Source organism: Thermobia domestica, chromosome 4 (genome assembly GCF_964235325.1).
Source record: "Thermobia domestica chromosome 4, izTheDome1.hap1.1, whole genome shotgun sequence".
NCBI lineage: Eukaryota > Metazoa > Arthropoda > Insecta > Zygentoma > Lepismatidae > Thermobia > Thermobia domestica.
Genome location: NC_137457.1, coordinates 272,241,492 through 272,263,346, shown reverse-complemented (window position 1 = coordinate 272,263,346; position 21,855 = coordinate 272,241,492).

The following is a 21,855-nucleotide window of genomic DNA, read 5'->3' as shown; positions in this document are numbered from 1 at the left end:
CATGGTTTCACTTAGTACTGTAAAATCAGTATTTATACACAGAAACACATTTTCAAGTTCAATATCTTTTAGATTTTCCAGATTTGCACAAATCTCTGCGCTATAATATTTAATGTATCAAATGCACTTTTTCAAATTCCAATTCCATCCTTTATGTTAAATTGACTTAAAGGCCGTGATTACGAGATCCAAGAACGTATACTACTGGTTTGTTGATAACAATAAAAACAATAGTAACATTAGAAAAACCTCTCCCCCTCATAAGAAAATTTTCAGAACGATCCACAACTAATGTTCTAGAAAGAGATGTTGAGTTTAACTGTACCCTCCCAATGTCTTTTCCCCTCCTGATATCTTGCAGAGATAATTCAGCAGTTTTTATAATGTTACATTGAGGTGTCGCTGACACAAACTGATTTTTGAGATTTCCCTCGTTATTTTTTTTCAAATTTTGTTCCTGAATTTGAATGAAACGCAGCTGAGATCGTTACATAAGCAATTTATTACAAATACATGAAAATAATCGTTATTCCTTGGTGTATGTTGAACACGTAGTTTATATAGCAAGTTTCATATTCCTAACATGCTTCTAAGCTTTAACGGATTTCCAAATATATTCCCATCTTATCATAACAATTGCAAAACCTGCCTTTTTTCGTCACGTTTTTTTTCTTTCTTTCCTTCTAAGGAAAGGATCTCCGGAACATATCTTTTATTGTTTAAATGAAAAGTTTAAACACCAAATTTCATGTCTCTAACTTTAAAGGATTTCGAGATATGCCAACTTTATTAAAATAATAGGAAACCTGACCTTTTTTTGTTCCTTTCTACGGAAAACATCAAAAATCACTGAAAGAGCTCTAAATATTTTAAATGTAGGTGTATATACCAAATTTTGTGTCGGTTCTTCAGGGATTCGGAGATATGAACATTTTTCTATAATAATTGTTACCTTCATTTTACCCTCTTCCCCGTTGATTTTTTTAAAAAAAAACAATCCTCCTTTAGAGGTGCTTTACGTTACAAATTCTATAAACTGCCAAAATTTCAAGTTTCTAGCTTAAGCGGTTTGGCCTGAGCATTGATCAGTCACCCAGCTACTCACTCACGACTTCTTGGTATACATGTAGATAAGGAGGAAAAGAAAGCGAAACAAAGAAAAGAAAAAATATACCTCTCAGAAGAAATAAAGATGAAATTCAGACACTGATAAGCAATAGTGTAGTTATCAATTCGCAAGGGCCGCGGTGGCACAATAGTTGAGCGTTCATCTCAGGTGCTTAAGGTCCCTGGTTCGATCCCAGCTCGCGCCAAATTGACTTTGTGATGGACAAATACCGTGTGCGTGGGTTTTCTCGGGTTTTCCCCGTTTCCTCCCACTTTCTTCATTTCACCATTGCATTCGTTTCTCATTAACACCGTCTCCTTTAGCTTACGTTAGCAGGCATGTAACCTTGGAACGTAAAACTGAAATATTTCATTTCATTTTTTATCAATTCGCAACTGGGTGTCTCAAGGAAAGGGAATGTAAAAAAGTGCTCGACTAACAAGCATTGTACTAATTATTGAATTCGGAAATTGCATAATTATTATAACGTGATAATTAAAAAATCCTGTCATATTCTTTTATATATAATTATTATTATTATTATTTTCTGTAATTTTTCAAATATGGAGCCAATCACCCATTTGACTCCATGTAGATATACCCAGAACGCCAGTAAGATTTTTTTTTTACAACGGGGCAGAAAATTGGCACACGAGTGAAATCTCAAACTGACACACTTTGATGCACCAATACTTTATGTAAAACAGCAGTTACTTATATCCGTTGCATAACTTCGTTAACTAGGTATAGTGCCATATAAAAGTTATGAGCGGCTCGGGCGAACATAATGGTAAGTGCTACCTCGCTGAAATTAAGTTATTAAGTTGAAATGGGTTGTGCTTGAACCACAGAAGTGTAGGTAGCTTTACTGATTACCCTGATGACCCTCTCCCTATATTCCTAATGGAAAAGTCGTTCCCACAATGCAACAAAAACGACTCGGCGACACTACCGGCTAGAGTTGTAACTAACTGCATCGTCTTCTACTGGCAGTAGCTAAGGGTGTCATTGGCTAATTCTATCAGACTCACGCGCTCTGAATGATTTGATTCGTTCTTGCTTTTAGTAATTCGTAGTACCCAACTTCCTTGAGTGGCGGCGCCACAGTCTTTACAATTTCAGCGGGAAGAGCAGCTGAAACTTCTTATACTATATTATTACTTTATGGGTAGTTTTACTTTGAAAGTGTTTTATTTCCAACAATAGTTCTAGGCCTTAATTTTTTGATTGCCATTTCCATTTCAGTAAAAATGATTTCCTCTACACCATGAAACTCTAGGTTTTTTTTTTTTTTTAATTTACATAAGTGAATAAATCGTTTGTAGTGATATTAGTAATGTCTGTGTCAGGCACAAATACGGAATAGAATTACTGAGCAAATCATTGACTATTTCATCATTAGTGAACCAAAAGCACACCTTGCTGCAACAGAATAACGTAAAATCACTTCAGGAACTTGATGGCATCAAACTGATACCATACCTGTGATATAGTTCTGACCTTGCACCTTCGAATTATTACCTGTTTCGGTGGTCTTCATGAAACCAAGATGCGTCACCAGCCAGCGGGAGGTGGAAATAGCAATGACTGGCTGACTTCTTTCTCTCTAAGGACAAGATGGGGAATTGAGGAACTGGCAGAATGTTAACTTACCTTCATTGTACCGTAATACTATAAATACAAGCATGTTGTGTGGCAGAATATTGCATGACTTATATTGTTTCCTTGTAGTTATTACGTACATAAGTCAGGGAGAGCACAAGACGCAGGAGATGTACTGCAGTTATTATTTAAGATTTATTTTTCAAATACGTACAAGTGACATTTTAATTAATCTTTTCGGCAAATTCTGACAGAAGGAAATTCATGGTAAGTTACTGCTTGCGGAGCGTTTCGTGAGTAATTATTTGTGCAATATTGTAGCCAGGGGCGGATTAAGTCTTTTGAGGCCCTAGAGCCGACTACTTCAATGGGGGCCAATGTTACGAATAATTCCAGCGCATAAATTTTCTTTGCTGCCTTCCACAGCCTCATAGACTTATCGAAACACCGAGAACTATGCTGTAATATTTTAATGTTACTTCAAGTTTACAATAATTAGTTTAATTACATTCATTATTAACAGTTAAATGCTCATATACTGCAATGTAACACACAAAGGCAAAATATAAGCGAAATGGTTAATAGTACCTGTAAAAAAGGCTACATTGTTAGAAAAGTTTTCTTTATACATTTTTACAGGCAAAATAGAGGAAATCAGAATCACAATCAAAGAGGAAATTTTAGAGGTCGATTTCGTGATAATTTTAGAAATTTTTAGAGGCCAGGCGAGAAATCAATTTTATTCTAGAGGAATTTTCATAATTATCAGTTTCAATTACCTATGTATGGAAACATCAACACTTTCCGAATCAGGCACAAACGAATCTTATTTTTTCTTTTTGTGGTTATGGTTTTCACAAAGAAGATGCGTGTTTGTTGCGCAAACAGTCTTTAAACGCGTAATGTCTGTGGGAAGTACATTTATATATCAGGTAAAATCCTTCATTACTAGACGAAATAATATGATCTTAATGCCATTATTGATTGAAGATAAGAATCTGATGCTGTATTAGATTCTGCTTTGCAGATATCAATAATTAGAGAATGTTTAGTTTCACCTAAGGATAAGATATTGAATATCGACACACGAATAAAAGGAATTACTGTGAATTTTCTTTTGATAAACAAGATAGCAATTGTACGTTTCAAAATTAGTGAAAGAACATCTTATCATGCTTTTTTGCGTGTTAAGTAATTTTTCCCAAGACATGTTGATAGGAAATGACTTTTTAGTATCTCACAGAGCCCAAATTGATTTGAATAGGAACATTTTATTGTTAAGGAGATTTGGAAAACTTCCTACATTTGCTCTCAGTAATGTCAGAGATATTTCAAAGGAATTGTCACCACAAGCTAATAATTTTGTTTGTGATAGAGGCCCAAAATAGCTCACTTCCTCACAAAATAAGTATCGTGAAGACGCTGGTGGAAGAAGACTTAACTCTAGCGATAGGAAAAAAATTAGCATGGGTCTGAAGCCTATAATGTAATAAGTTGATTGCTAATTTTAGTATTAAAAACGGGGAGTTTGGGGGGTATCCTCTTGCTTACTATAGAAATCTGTACGGAGCATACGTCATCTGTATGCTACATAGACACCCCTTAGATGTTACATCATGCCGTTGCAGGATGTCTGACATCTAACAGTTTTCCGTATATCACATGCATATACTCATGTTACCTTTGTCAGCTATATGTTATATACGTCCATTTGTATGTGAGATCCTGACCGCCTACATTGTTTCATACGGAAAGTACGTATAGATGGAACACTTATACAGAAAATATTATAAAACATGCGTTTTCAGTTATACGTCTGCTGTACGTTAAGTCCAAAAACTACAGGAATTACGTATGTAACCTATCTTTTTAAGTACGTCACCTACAATATTTTTTCTCAGTGTGATTGTAGTTTTGTTTAATACATTTTCATTATTGAATGAGGAAGAAAGAAATTGTAAGGGACCGAGTAGGAGGATGTTAAAATTTACTTTATATTCAAAATTCCTACACTGTATAGATGCTAGCTTATATCTGATTTATTTTTTATATTATTAATTAATTTAGTTTTGTGTTCTTTTATATTTTTATTAGTAGTAGTCTTTATAGTGTATTAATATACAATTATCTATTCTTTTGAAAACTCGTAAATGCAAGGAATGACGAAAAACTTAAGAGTTTGTTGAACTCACTGCTATGCAGTGTTTATAACCATTTAAAATTCATTTGGTCAAGAAATTTAAGAAAGAATCTCATCTCTTTTAGTATGGGATCAAAACACACCCATGTTAGCTATATTTCTAACAGTTGGCCACAGTCTCAACGAGGTATCAATTTTCTGTGTCTACTTCGTTGCAGAAACCCTATGTCTAAATATTAAAAAAAAGAAGAAGAAGAAGAAGAAGAAGAAGAATAGAAAAATAAGTCGGATGACGCTCAGATAGCGTCGGTTGGTCTGCTAGTCAGCCAGCCTTTCCAAAATGACGCTTTCTGGCTTTGTTTTATATACAATATGTAAATATAAGCACAACAATTATTTTCGGAAATACAGATAGCCCTAAAAATTCTAAATAACATACGCTTTTCTCGAAACCCTTTCCAAATTGCCTTTCTAAGTTTGTATTTACTTCTAAACAGTACCTGGAGGGAAAGTTGTGGGTGCCTCTCATAATGAGCAAACAATGACGGCGGACTTTGGAGATACAGGTATTTGCAGCTAATCTTTTAAATGCCATCCGATTGTCAGTATTTGTTATGTAAGCAAACATATGTAAAATTATAGTTGTACACGAATTCTAATACTTGATTAAAATTGTTTAAACTTTAAAAACAAATCAAACTAAGGGTTGTGGAAAGATGAAAAGCAGAAGCAAAATACACCCGCTGTCACCAGGCGGCGCTGTCATTTGTTTAGGTAGAAAATTTAAAAATAAAACTAAAACAACTAGTTTAATGAAAAGGACAATACAACAATACATAATTACGGTGAGAAACCAAAAGTCAAAAAGGTTTGTTTAAAAGATACGCAAGTGTTTCGAAGAACAGAAAAAAAAAGTGCAAGTCCATAAACTCTAGCGTGGCGTCTCTTGGAGACAAAAACCAAAGCCGAGGGCTTGAGCGGTCATTAAAACTGTGGTCAGTGTAAAATAAACCTGTGACGAAAATCCTGCTGTGAAATGATACGCAACATATCTGAAACCAGTTAAAATGAACAATAAGCAACTGAGGTAATTGCATGGTAAATTTGTCATATTCAAGAAATATAGCTTTATATAACCGAAAATTTTGAAAATCACAATTATATCATAGTGAACTTCCACAAAGAGTGTTCAAGAAAAAAAAAAAAAAAGAGTGAAGAACAACCATGAACTGTTCTTCAGCACTGTATAAAGGACATACAGTGCAGGTTCAACACTGAAAATTTGAGGATGAAGAGTTAAAAGAACTAAACGTATAGGATCAAGAAGACTTCTCTTTTTTTTTCTCTTTTTACCACAGATACAGAAAATAATACAGTGCTAGTCGTGGTGTATGAATATGTTATTGCAGTGAGTTCAATTGTGTAGCGGTGCTAGTGCGACAGAAAAATTCATATTAAACTTTTTTTTATTATTATTATGAGTAGAGACCGGATGTTAGGCAAAATGCCTATTCTTTATTATTAAAGATATAATCAAAAATAGCGTTTTAAAGTTTATATGGGGGTTTATACTTTCGATTTAAGCCAATTTTATTTTGCCTATTTTGCCTATTTTGACCTTTAGTGCCTAATATTGCCTATTCTATGCATTTTTCTTCAAAATAAGCCTTCATTGGGAAAATATATAATTTATATAACATAAATAATACACACATATTAAGTGTTTGTAAACACAAGCACGTAGTACGTTACGATATATATACATGGTGAACTTCAAAGATGTGCAAGGGAGGTGATTAGTAATATCAAAAGAAGACAAAATGTTTTCTTGTATTTTGTCGAATTCCGTGTCTTGTACGACTGACAGAGTGCCAATTTGGTATTAAAAAATGAATCCTGACAATTGGAACGGAACCGAAAGATGTGCAGATACTTTGAGAGGTGATTCGTGACATGAAAAGAAGACAAAAAATCCTCTTGGATGTCACGAATCACCTCCCAAAGTATGTGAACACCTTTATGTCTCGTTCCAATTGTCAGGATTCGATTTTGGATTCCAAGTTGGCTCCCCTGTCACTCGTACACGACAGGGAATTCCACAACATGCAAGAGGACTTTCTTTCTTCTTTTGATGTCACGAATCACCTCCCGAAGTATGTGCTCATCTTTCAGGTTCACCTAGTATATATGGAATGCATAACAAGCTTCGTTTTCATATATACAATAAAAGAAGATATTAATAAACAGGTTTGTTTCTATATTCTTTGAACATTATCTATGACTTGAATCTATTTTTTAATGGTATTGAGTATTTATCTTCATTACTTCGAGTTACATTTTAGTGCCTATTTTACTGCCTATTTTTTTAAATTTTTAGTGCCTATTTTCCAGGTTTTTAGTGCCTAAACATCCGGTCTCTAATTATGAGTATTATTAATTCGTGTATAATATCAGAACACCTGTGTTTCTACAAGTCTGTATGGTAAGTCCATATTTTCATTGTTTTATATGTTGCATGTGTGTTTGTCAGGAAGGATCTACTGTTGTTTATTTGCAGGTATTGTTCAACTAGCATCTATGTATCATAGCTTGGTTCACGGATCATGGGTTCGAGGCCTGGTACCAATCAAGCAAGTCTATGAGAGGGAACAGACTCAAATTTGTGAACCCATTGTTTGCAGGTGGTGGCCATAGCATATGAGCCCCACACTGTAAAAGCATCCACTCTTATGGAGATAGACCTGCAACCAGTGGCGTATTTAAGGGGGGGGCTTCCGGGCTTAAGTCCCCCCTGAAATCTTACTTACTATAGTAAAGTATATGAAATATGTTGCAGAATTTTCACATTTTCAGGCAAAGCGCCTCCCCCACCCTCGAAAGTTAGCAAAGCCTCCCGAAACAAAATCGTAAATACGCCACTGCCTGCAACTATACAAAATCCTGAAGAGATTTGAAGAAGGTTGTTCACAGAAGCTCACCTGGCAGAGTAAACTACTCCATGTGTTCTTTCTCTTAAGAAAAAAAAAAAAACTAACATCATATTATAGGATTGACAAAGGAACACTCAATTATGAAATACCATCACAATCGACTAAGTCGGTTTTGAAAAAAAGATCGTTGATAATGAATTTTTCCCCATTAGTAAACGAACTTTGTGAATTTTTCTCAGAACGTAACTGATATCATGTTATACGGTTATTAATTAAATCAACATTATGAGAATTTTTTTTTCAGATATTCACAATTTTCTTTTATTTTTAGCCACCTTTACTTCTGCAAATGGAAAGAAAATTCGAAATAAAAATGAAAACTAGAGAATCCAGCAAACATTTAAAATCTAAAATTTAGTTTCTATACTTTGAACAATGGGGATTATCTCTGGGTGAGTGTGTATCAGGGACAGGAAGGCATTCAAAAATAGCTTTCTCAGCATGTTATGTGTTTTAAAATATGAAAATTCATTGAAATTTTGAATTTGATTTTGTATCACGCTTATCATACCGTTTTTCTTTCTCTATCATCACTCGAAAGTAAAAATTTAATCTTTTAGTTTAATGACCACTGACAACCCCTGGCGCTGGATTGGGGGGCGCAAAATTAGGCAAATATTTATTTTCACTATAAGGCAAGGAAAGGAGTTTTAGCAAATTAAAGATCATAAAAATAATACCTCAAAAACTTAACAGGACAACATTGACTCACCAACCTTAGGATTCTATCCATAGAGCATAAGTCAGCTTCAAATTTATCTTTTGAGGTTATTGTAGCCAAAAGAGTCCGTAAAGTTAAATTTTAATTCCAGCTTTTTGTGTTTCCATTTAACTTACATCGATTTAAGAGATTTGTAAAATGTCCAAGTATAATACGTGAGACAACAGCTTGACTATTATAATTAAATATCCTATTCTAAAGTAACAAACAGCTGTTGATTCATTCTACACATATATACATCTCGATATAATTCCAAAAAACAATGTGATTTGCAGTTCCTATGGTAAAACTATAAGAATATGTCAAGCATGCTACTCTCAGATTATTTGGCAATAAACTACTAATTAGTTTAGTGTTTTATCCAGTACTAAAAATTAAATTATGCACTGTAGTTTTGTAATCAAACTTTACCGCGTGAAGAAAAATGGAATAGGAGGTGTAGTCGGGAGCGTTTTGGTTTGGTTGGTCATGGGGAGGGGGGGGGAGGGGAGGGCGCTAAGGCGAGTTCTTACCCCCAGGCGATAACTAGCCTAGTTGTGTCGCCGTTTACGACCCACACTTTTGTGCTCAGTAAACTAAAGAAGATTAAATTACAGGAAAATTGATAATTTTTAAAAAAAGAAAAGAAAACTTAGTGTAGGGAGAATATAGGAGCAAACGGAAGAATCCCGAAAAAATTTATGAACACGATGTTGTCCGCCATGTAATGCCATGGAGTCCGGATTGAAGTAAATCCTCCTCGCTCCAGAGGCGAACGCTCTACCACTGAGCTACCGTGGCACTTATTGATTTTACCAAACATCGAGGTCTTTGAGTTTTACAATTCGACGTTTGCAATGTTAAGTGTTACGATATTCGTGAACAGTCATTAGTTTTCCGTTAGTATTAGGACGAGAACTGGAGCAAAAAATGGCTTTATATTTCAGTCCGCCCCCCCCCCCCACTCCTTTACAAAGAAGCAAAAGCAAATGATAAATGACACTATGTCTGCAGAAAACTGGGACAACGAAGATCACAGATTCTGCCCAGGGAAAATCCATCATGTACACGATTTTCTAAAGTTCGAAGCATCCATTCCACCACGGGAGTTTTCTCTTCTATAGCTTCTGGTCGTTGTATAATGAGAAGGTTGTATGAACTAGTTATTATACAAGAGTTTTTGGACTACTAACCGCTCATCGTGTCTCCATCCGCTGGCTAGATACAATAGGGGACTGCGGGGAGTGAAGAGGCTGCGGAATTTTGAGGTTATCCGCTGAGGTTGACCTTAGGGGATTGAGCGAGCGATGAGTCGCCTGGGACATGGGTTGAGACCTCTAACAAATCCGTTGGAAATCCATACTAGTCCATAAAGAACAATATGATTTAGATGCGTAGAACTGTTTTGTTAATACTCGAAACCCGAATGTGTTTTCCTTTCATTAAAGGTGATATATTTGCATTATAGTTTCCGGATACGTTAGCTTTTGGCAACATGTAATGAATAAATACATATAAGAAAGAAAAAAAAAACGGTTTGTGAAAAGTTAATAAACTTGAAATTTCTATTCTTCTATTTTAATCTGGGTATTTGCGAAAGAAGAACTAAATGATTAAGATACGGTGTTTTGTGTATTATTTTATGATCAATTACTGTAAGGGAATATTGCTTTGATTCTATCTTTGTGGAGGCGCCGTGGTTACCTCTGGTACTTAAGGTCCCAGATTCGATCTCCGCCCAAGCAAGTTTGTGCTGGACAACCTCCTGTCCTTAGGTTTTCTCAGGGTCCTCCTGTTTCTTTCTATTTAGTTTCTCATTCCACCAACTCTACCATGATCATTCACTTGCTTTAATCACTATCTCCCTTAGCCTAAAGGATATAAAAAAGTAGACCGTTAAACTGAAAGGTTCCATTTTCAGGTTCTCTCCTTAAGAGGCCTCCTCCCGGCGAAGTTAAAATACCGCTAATTTTACAGTAATTATGTGTTATCTTCAAATAGATAAAAGATAAATCGAAATGTGGAACAAGAGCACCCTAGACAATATCATTTTACATGAGATACCGTTATCACGACTCACTTATCTGCTTTCGATTTAGAGCCATGAAAATCGGCATTTATTTTCGCGTTTCTGAACGGCTGAAAACGAAAAGCCACTAGGTGACTTGTGATAACGGTACCTCACGCAAAATAATATTGTCTAGGGTGTTCTTGTTCCATATTTCAATTATCTTTTATCTATTTGAAGTTATAACATAATTACTGTAAAATTAGCGATATTTTAATTTCGCCGGGATGAAGTCTCTTAAAGTGTACGCAGGTCCACAAGTGCCTAAAGGATTACTAAACGTCAAGCAATGCTCAAGAATCACGCCATAGGCTGGCAAAACTAAATCAAATCTATTTTTTTAAGAATTGCTAAAGGAAACAATAGTTTACATAAAATGAATGATTATGAAAATAATTGATAAAATGTCAATGTTGAAGGAAACGGAAGGATCTTGAGAAAACTCATGGACAGGATGTTGTTCATCACAAACTCACTTGGTCTGGTATCGAACAAAGCACCTCCTGTACCAGAGATGAGCACTTCACCACTGTTCCATTGTGCCCCCTTCATAGCAATGTTTTCTTAACGTTAACCGTAGTAAATCTGCAAACTATCGTTATGAACTACGATTTTTTTTCACATTTTGTTTAAGTGTGCAAACACAAAGAAAATTTCTTCTCTCTTCGTTAACCATATTGAATCTTGTGCGAATTGGTCTATGATCAGGGCTGTGCTGCGAGGAGATGGGGTCGAGCGGGGTGACAGCCCTGGGCGTCGAAGTAAGGGGCAGAAATTTCGGGAGGAAAAAATAAAAGATATAGAGGAAAAAGTAATAAAAAGTGCTTAAATTCAAGCAAAACCACTGTTTATTTTTGAAAATGTTCTTGCAATTCGCGTCAACCATGGTGGCTCTTCGTGCCTGGTCTGTCGACCAGTAAGTACGCTAGAAATTTTTACTTGGGGGTGTTTTCAAAATAAAAGGGGGGTGTGCTCTCAGAATAGTGATATAATTTTTAAACACACTCAAACAAGAAAACAGTATATTTTGTTACGCAACTATTGCAATACTACTACTACTACTACTACTACTAATAATAATAATAATAATAATAATAATAATATCAGCTCTTCGCAGTGGTAGGTTCTATAAAGTAAGTTCACACATTTGAGCATTTATTATTATTATTATTATTATTATTATTAAACTAAGTAATACAGTGAAACCTCTCAAAACGGACATCAGTGGAACCGATTATTTATCCGTAAATGAGAGGTGTCCCTAAAAGGAAGGGTTCTCTCTCATAACACCACACCACACATATTTATGGTATGGAAGAATAAGAAAGTTTTTCCTCTTATGAAGGTGTCCACTTTTGAGAGGTGCCCGTTAAGAGAGATTTCACTGTATTAGGAATTAACCACCACTATTTTACCCAGTAATTACATGTGAATTGATTACATATGAATTATTGTAATTACTTTGCAAAATTCTGCAATTATTTCAATTTATTCACCCCCAGCAAGTTTTAGTGGGTGATTTTTTTTTTTCAAAATATTATTTGAGAAAAAATTGCCTCGTCCCATGCTGAAATCATATTCGTTTAGTAATTAATACTGTGCATAGTTCCAATTTCATTATTTTAATATTCTAACCTTGTAGTTAACGTTAATTGTTGTAATATTATTTGATCTCTTAATCTCCGTTCCTGCCCTTCCTGGCTACGTTATTCGCTCTGAATATCTTTCATAAGTTCTCAATTTACAAATTCATAATTTCTCAATTCACAGTTTTTCAATTTACAAATATTTTGTATCTTACTGTTTTGTCTTCTTTAATATACCCTAATTTTAATAATTCCAGGGCTCATAGTGGTCTGGTCTCTTGTAAATAGTTGAAAAGTGACCAAAAAATGGCCAAAAGCACACAAAATCTCATCATGACACTTTTTTCCTTTGTCAATTTCTCGCTCTCTTTGTTTGTTGTTTTGTTTCTTCTTTACTTCTTCTTTTTGAGATTCCTCCTTTCTTAGGTTGTCAAAATATGCTTTGTAGTTACGGTAAGCAGACTTGGCAGATGTAAAATGCTTCTGAGTAAGTGGAACCAGTTCTGGCCTATTTCCGAATTTCTTCATCCCAGACATTATATTTAACTTCCCATTAAGAGTTCTCAAAAACGTGAAATATTCAAATTCATCACCTACTCTTAAGAAGAACATACAAAAAGCATTACACAAGACGAACATGATGAACCATACAAACACACACATACAACGTTGAACGGAGCGTTAACTATTACGAGAGAAAACTAAAAGATTATTATGATAGAAAAAAAGAATAGACACAGAAGGGCTCTCAACCCCACCTTGAGAGCTTAAGCATCCACCAACCGTCCACTGTGCTTTAGAAAGAATAAAAGCTGAAGTGAGAATAAAGCTGGCTGTTTCACATGTGGCAGCAAGTACTGAAGCTTTCAGAAGAGTAATGAGTAACAAGTTTCTGCCTTTTTCCATTTGTTTTTATATTTTTCTTAGAAAACTGCCAGTGCAAAACATAAATCACACGAAAAAGTCACTTTACCTCTCAAAAAAGCAAGTTTTAGTGACAAATTTAAAAAAAAATAACTTTTAGTGACCATCTTGAAAAAAGTGAATTTTAGTTTTAAAAAAAAGTGACCCTGAGCCCTGTTCCGCTCAATGAATTTACATGAATAAAAATATACTTTACAAAAAATTAAGCTAGCGCCAAATGCGTTCCTGCATAACACTAGACTCAGTCTAATATATATATATATATATATATATATATATATATATATATATATATATATATATATATATATATATATATATATATATATATATAAAATTCTTACTTCAATCGATCTCTTCATGTCTAAAAACATTTTGACTACACCCTTCTAACGTCCGTCCATTGATACACCACTTGTAGAGCAGGCTCGAAACCAGCCACAGAGCTTTGGGGGCCATAAATATGTTAGGAGAGGCCAAGTCATTAAAAATTCTCTTACAAATATCTAAATTATGCATTTTGTATTGAGGTCTGGAGGGGACATGAAAAATTTAGGGAGGGCCAGGCCCTCCCCAACCCCCTCTAGTTGCAAGCCTGTTGCAGAGTAGCACTTACCAACTGAACCTGGTATAAGCTTATTACTATATTGTCACATTTTTCCTTATTGAGGAGGAGGTAGGTGAATGGCCGCTCAAGACGTTGCCAATTTCAGTCATCTCCATCTGTCCATCAACCTCTTTTCTCGGAAACGACCGCGGAACCCAGGAGGGTAGGTATCAGTGGTCTGTTTTGTCAATTGTTTTGATCGAAACACCGCCCGAAACAATGAGGTCGTGTGGTTCTCGAAGCCGTACGTGAGAACGAGGTCGCTTCGTATTTTGAAATGAAATAAATAAATAAGAATATTGCCTCCTTTCCTAAACGCTAAACCTTTTTTAACTCGATGTAATAATTAACCTATATGATTCTGATTGATACAATTGGATTTGGGGAAGTATTCCTTTTCCATCCAGGGGTGTGTGTAAAGAAATTTGGAGGGGTGTTAGGGGGGTGTTGGGGGGTGTAGATTACTCCCTGCTGTCGACCTCAATCATATGTACGAGGGCGCCGTCGTATACTCTCGCCCCGGGTGCTGATTTTCCACGGCATCGCACTGTCTATAATCTATATATATAAAAGAGAACGCACAAAATCCTTTGTCCGCTCATCACGCTAATACGGCTGAACCGATTTCTTTCATTTTTGGGGGGTTGTTAGGATTTGGACCCTAGATGGTTTTTATCATATCACTTTAATTTTCAATTACCAGTGTCTTGAGATAATTGACCAATCAGGTGTCAATACGTACAAAAAATCCTTTGTCCGCTCATCACGCTAATACGGCTGAACCGATTTCTTTCATTTTTGGGGGGTTGTTAGGATGTGGACCCTAGATGTTTTTTATCATATCACTTTAATTTTCAATTACCAGTGTCTTGAGATAATTGACCATTCAGGTGTCCATACGTACAAATCCTTTGTTATTAGTTCATCATAGGTATAAAAATAAACGTATTTATATGCAACCCGCATGACCCTGTGACTCGGCGGGTTAACATAACTGACAGGCGCTATAAATCACTTGAAAGCGAAAAAGTAAAAATTATCTAAGTAACAAAGTTTATTGCGTTCCGGGATGACCGCAGCGAAGCGGGGCGGGTTGGGGTGACCGCAGCGAAGCGGGGCGGGTTAACATAAATGACAGGCGATATAATGTTAACATTAGTGCAATCTTCTATGGTTTTTATCATATCACTTGAAAGCGAAAAAGTAAAAATTATCTAAGTAACAAAGTTTATTGCGTTCCGGGGTGACCGCAGCGAAGCGGGGTGAACGCTGCTAGTTAATAATAATTCCAAATTCCATGCATATAGTTCAATGAATCCAAAAGATATACTTGTTATCAGTTACATTGCGCTATTTTCTTGTTTGTTGACTGATTGATCTCTGAAGGACTTGAACGAGCATAAACGAGATACGTATCGTATAATCTTTCCGTAAATTGACCCACAAGGCCACCTTCGAGTGCAGTTCTCTCTTTATATAACGATCTTAGAAACTGACAAAACAAGTAATGCATGCTCATGCGATTTATGTTGTTTTACCATTATTTGAGTGCTTTGTATAGCTCTTTATCGCGATATTACTCCACGCATCGAACTGAGGTTGCTACTGAAATCATGTGCTGTAATCCATTCCATTCAAATTGTTTGAAGCATGTGTTTTCAATAGCGTTAAGAACAAAGTTCCTGAAACATAGAAGTAGTGGAGACAGTATATTTCTAGCATTGTTGTGGTAATATTTTTAGCATTGTTGTGGTAATATTTTTAACATTGTTGTGGTAATATTTTAGCATTGTTGTGGTAAAATTTTTAGCATTGTTGTGGTAATATTTTTTGAGAGCAACATTTCTTAAAAGAAAGTTAAAATGTTGATCATGGTTATTATGATCATGAAAGGAAACCATGTTTCACTTGTGCAAAAAAAAAAAAAAAAAAAAAAAAAAAGAAAAAGAAAGTCTCGCTGTCAATGTACTGTAAACAAGAGGACGCAGGGAGCGAAAACGCAAAAAGCTGGCCAAAAGTAAAAAAACGAAAGTTAGTAATATAGGAATTTTTTAATGTAGTTGGCTAGAGTGATGTTAGAAAGGTCCAAATCCATAAATAGAATAGGGTTTTTACTTTATTCCGACTACCTGAGCCACTCTTAAATAGACCCTTTAGCAGGTCAAATGCGTAGAGAATAATAGAAGAATTGTGACGCGTCCGTTGAAACGGTTGTAACTTTCGAACGCGTTCATAGTTTTTAAATCTGTAAAGTTTTCCTATATCGTACTGGTAAGTAGAATAAGTGCACGAAGTGAAAAATTAATAATAATGATGTAATAATTTATAATTTGAATCGCAAGTCAGGCAAAATTTTCACATTGTTTATATATTTTATTAACTTAAAGCGTTGAAAACATTATGTGCACCCTCGTGCACCACGTTCATATTTTGTAGAATGGTACTCTGAACATTAATTAATGCTGTCGATAAAAACGTAGCTGCCAAAACGTTCCAATTACGAAGCGTGTTGATGTTAATTATTGTTCATTTAATCTTACAGTTGCAGTTATCATAACCGTATCAAATACCAATAATTTGTGTCATTTAAGTAATAATACATTTCTAATAAATAAGAACGTAAGTAACAAGTAATTGTTCATCAAAATATGTTAAAAAAAAGTGAATGTTGTTAAAGATACATTGTGAAAATTACGAAGTATGTTGACATTGTTTTTATTCCGCCATTTTTTTTCAACTTTAGTTGCAGAATCGTAATCAGCAACCTCAGTAACCCCTTTATCGCTACTTTTGAGAACATTTCTACGACTTTTTCGACTTTTGCAAATTTTATTCCGCCATGTTGGTTCCGCTATTTTGTTTTTTTTCAACTTTAGTTGCAGAATCGTAATCAACAACTAAATTTCATTCAATTTGAATATAGTTATCATATTTTGACCAGCTTTTTGCGTTTTCGCCCCACTGTGGGACGTTTCGATTCAGATGTAGTATATAGGGTGTTACAGAAACGTGTCACAGTATATTTTCGGAACAGATTCTTCAACATCAAAATAAGATAAAAAGTTCATATGGATCTGTGCTCAAATGTGGATAGTTTCGGAGTTATAGGGTGCCCAAAACGTGAAATAAGTGAATTTTAAAATTTCATAGCTCCACTACTCTGGGACCTCTACCGTAGTCGGGTCAAGACATCACTGAGGAATTGGTATGTGAACTATCAAAATGTCATGTTTAAGAATGCTCCAGTACTTGCACATCAATTTTAGAGAGGTAGGTGGAGAGTGATCAAGTATTCCCAAACAGCCTCTCTAAAAAATGATTGAGCGAGTACCAGAGGTTCTGAAAGATGAATATTTGGATAGTTCACATACTAGTTCCTCAGTGATATTTTGACCCGACTACGATCAGTTCTATAGTAGTAGAACTATGAACCTTTAAAAGTCATTTTTTCTCACGTTTTCAGCACCTTATAACTAGGAAACCATGCATTTCCAACCATAGGTCCATACAAACGTTTTTGTTATTTTAATGTGAGAAATCTATCCCCAAAATATTGACTTTTTTTGTAACACCTTGTATATCAATAAAATATGATAAAAAATTTATCTTCCAAATAAAATCCATAATCATTTATGTTCTTTGTGTGAATTGTTCACAAATGTTTCTGTTGTAAATGTTTTCAGTACTTTTGCTCTTTGTATTAGGTTTTATTTCCAGATACGCTAATATTTTCTAAGGACCAAACTATTTTCAAAGTTTGCATTAACAGTATACATATACGCCTCAAACTTAGGAAATTTTATGAAGGAAAGGACCCATATTTTTCAAGCTCTTAAAACTAGACAGAAATGAGGTACTTTTTCGTGTACGCTTGAACACACACACACACATATTCTTTCAAAGAGGCCCTATTACCATTTTAGATGTGCCTTCTAATGCTTATCCGTGATGCGAGCTAGTACTTTTACTTGTCACTTCTCCCCTTACTTGAAGCACTTGCCATATTGGTTCTGCCATTTTACTCTCTCACAAATCTTGTGGTTTCTTCTTCTTCTTCTTTTTTTATGATCACCGTAAGTTCCTTTCGTCGTCTGTTCTTCAAGTTCTTTTCACTGTCTTGGATTCTTTTTGCTGTTCTTTACATTTTGGTTTTCGCCTATTGTTACCACTTGAACAAATTCTTCGCCATACGTCTTCGAAAAGAAAGGGAGAGATTTCCGGACATTTGTCAACGGTTGACATGACTTTTAGGTGGGGAAAACCCATCGTTCTTTCGTCACTAAGATCAAACATTTCATTTTTTTTTTTACGTCACTTAAAGTAGCAACTTTGCATTCACCTCCCTTTTTAGTAATTCTCAGTTTCACAAAGAGATATTACATATCTTTCCTCACGTTTTGGGTTTTTAAAAAAGTTTTTTAAAAACTCGTTTTGTAAGCAACTCGAAAAGTAATTGTTATTCAGCATTCTTTGTCATTTCTCAACCCAGAGGATTTTTGAGCAAAATGTGTTCAGAATATTCCAGAGGTGTTTCTACGTTTAAAAAAAGAAAAAGAAAGTAGTATTTCTTTAAGACACTGGATTACCTACTTCTCCTAACTACTTACTAACTCATTTCACCCTAGTTAGACGTAATGGAACACATTTAACAGAAGTCTGTAAAATGCAAAGAAAACAAACAAACACAATAAAATCTAACCTTCTGGATTTTATGCTCTCTTTTTTTAAATATGTATTCCGAAAGGAAAGAAGACGAAGAACTGCATCTCACTTGGTGGAGCGTCTGGTAAAAGCAGAATTATGGATTTCTAACGATAGTTATTACAGTTTGTGAATGCTGTTCTTTCTTTCTTTCTTTTTGTTCCGCATCCTTCATGTTGACAAGAAAGAAAGGAAAATGGAGTTCGTGATGATCATTTAAAAAAAAAAAAAAAGTGGCTGTAGATGTCACTGTCGCCGTCTACATGTCAAGATCTCTTTTGCTATTACCATTCGTAGTACGTAGACATCTTGGAACGTTGCCAATTGCCTGAATATCAACTCTTTCAAACTTTTTCGACTGTTTAAGCTGGAGGCATTGCTACGTAACCGAAAGAAAACATTTCTGAAAGAACCATTGTGTTATAAAAACTCTGATGGAATATTTCGGTTGATGTGCTAAACTAATTATTGTATCGTGAGCCACTTAAACCACTTCTGTGTATTTATTAAAATATCATAATCATTATCATCATCATACGTATTCTGCCTTATTGGCAGGTCACTTGCTGTAGCTAAGCAGTTTCCATGCTCCACGATCCTCCGCTAACCTCTTCGTCTTCACGTATGATCTTTCTCTTTTTATATCATCCATTAATTGTAGCCTTCTTCGCCTCCTCCCTCTTTTCCCCGCCACCATACCCTCTAGGACGTCTCTCATGATACAGTTTCTCCTTAGGCAATGTCCCAACCAGTTTATCTTCCTCTACTCAATAATACCTAAAGGTGTTCTTTTCTTACCCACCATTTCCAACACCCTCTCATTCGTTTCCCACTCGATCCAACTAATATTTTCATTCTTCTCCACCCACATTTCGAAGACTTCCAGTGTTCTTTCATTGATTTCACATAATGCCCATGTTTCCGACACATACTGTATAACACTCCACACGAAACATTTTATGAGTTTTTTTTATCAACTCTTTATTTAAAGTCCCACAAAACACGCTTTTCTTATGCCTAAAGACTTCTTTCGCCATTCCTATCCTTGCTTTTATTTCACGTTCGCACTTCATGTCATTACTAAGAATACACCCAGATATCGAAAACTATTCACTTGTTCTATTTTCTCCCCCCCCCCCGCTTTTACATTTGACACAGACCGATTTGTTCCAATCATCGTGACTTTTGTCTTTCTAACATTTATTTTCATCCCATATTCTTCAAAGTCCTTCTTTAGGTTTCCTAACATCTTATTTATTTACTTTTCAGATTCTGCAAGAAGCGCCATATCGTCTGCAAATCTTATGCTTCTAATCATTCTACCTCCCACTGAAATGCCATCTTCATTATGTAGGCTCTTTTTCACTATCTCTTCTAGATAGATATTAAATATTGTTGGCAAGAGACAGCATCCTTGCCGAACTCCCCTTCCAATTGCACTCTCCTCCGTCAATTCTCCTCCTATCCTAACACTTACTTGTTGGTTCATATATAAGTTTCTTATGAGTCTTCGATCTTTCCATTCCAACCCAATCTTCTTTAGAACTCCCAACAACAATTCCCAATTCACGCGGTCAAAAGCCTTTTCTAGATCAATAAATACAACATACGCCTCTTTCCCTTTTTCTATACATCTTTCACCGATTGCCCTTAATAATCCAGTAGTAACTCTTGTGCCCTTACCTCTCCTGAATCCGAACTGCTTCTCCTCAACCTTTTCATTTGTTCTTCCATATAACCTTCTGTTCAGTGTTCGGAGCAGAATTTTAACTGCAAGAGATATGAGATTAATAGTTCTATAATCCTCACATCTCTTTGGGTTCGATTTCTTAGCCATCGCTATCATGATTGTCTTCAGGAAGTCTTGGCCACTCTCCTGTTTCATGTATTTCATTGCATAGTCGGAACAATTCTTTCTTTCCCTTGTCTCCCATTTTTTTAAAAATGAATTCGATTGGTATATTATATATCCTGGTTGCCTTTACGTTCCTAATCTCGGATATAGCCTTTTCAAACTCATCCCGAAGAATCCATAACTCTTTATTATCCTCGCTTACTTCATTTTCTACTTCAACATTTAAGCTACACGGTATATCCCTGCTATCATATAAGTCTTCAACATATAAATCTTCTTTCCACCTTCCTATGACCTCATTTCTCTCGCTGCTTACCTTCCCATTCTTATTTTCTACTGCCATATTAAAATATAGTCGTTATAAAATTCTTACTGTAGCGTTTTCATAGACCCTTTCCCAACTGTTGTTTCTAATTTAACTGAGGAGTAGCTCTCTCATGACTCTACAGTTAGAATACTCGATTCGGCTCAGGAGGCATGGGTTCGATTCCCGGTGGGAGCCAGTGTAGTTTGGTTATAGCTTCAACGTCTCATATAGCATCGGGACTATAAAGGGACGTTTACCTCAAAATCAACCTCAAACGATTGAGCAAGATGTATGAAATGGGAGCTAACCACAGAGAAGAAAGAAGCGGATGGAGAATTCAATAAATAAGTGTTGACAGCGTAAAAATGCTCATGAATCAACGAATAATGTATCTAGAAAACCATTGACTATGCTATCTACCTGTCACCACTGCTGCGAGGCATGGTATCATAGCAGCAGAAATATATCTCTAAAGAGAGAAGTCGTTAGTTCCATCCCAGAACATGTGAGTTTTAAGTGGATAACATCGTATTCGTAAATTCTTCAGAGTTCTCCCGTTTAATTCCACATTCTCATTTCATAGATTTCTTTTTTATAATTTAGTCTAAGAGCATAAATCTTCGTCTTCTTCTAAACCTTTATCCCAAGTAATTGAGGTTGGCTTTTCGGATTCCTGTGTTCTGCTTGTTTCTATCTTGTTTGATATCCACTGTGACACCACACTGCAACATATTGGAAGCCTCGCGGTCGTTTCAAATTGAGTGTTATAGCATCGACTTGGTGAGATACATATTCCAAATGTCTTCTTCTTACTTGTCCAAACCATCGAAGTTTACTTTCTTGCAAGGGCGCCCCCCCCCCCCAAAAGCTCGTGTGGCCTCCTATTGCATTTATGAATACACAATATTTGGCATAATTTGAACGTAATTTGTCTTAAAATCCTCATATATATACCTTCTGCATCTGAATGGGAGCCCCCAAATTTACCCAGAAATCGGTGCCCTTGCTCTCTTGTACACTGAGAAAAATCCATTATCCGGACAGCGGTATATTGTACAAATACAAGGATTCGTTATGTTTACTAAGGAAATCTGTACGGAGCGTACTTTATCCATATGCAACACAGCTACTGCCTTTAACGCGCTTGGATGTTATATCATGTCGCTGCAGGATGTCTGATATCTAACAATCTTCCGTATTTTATATACGTATACGTATGTTAAATACTTCAGCTATATGTTATATACGTCCATCTGTGTGTGAGGTC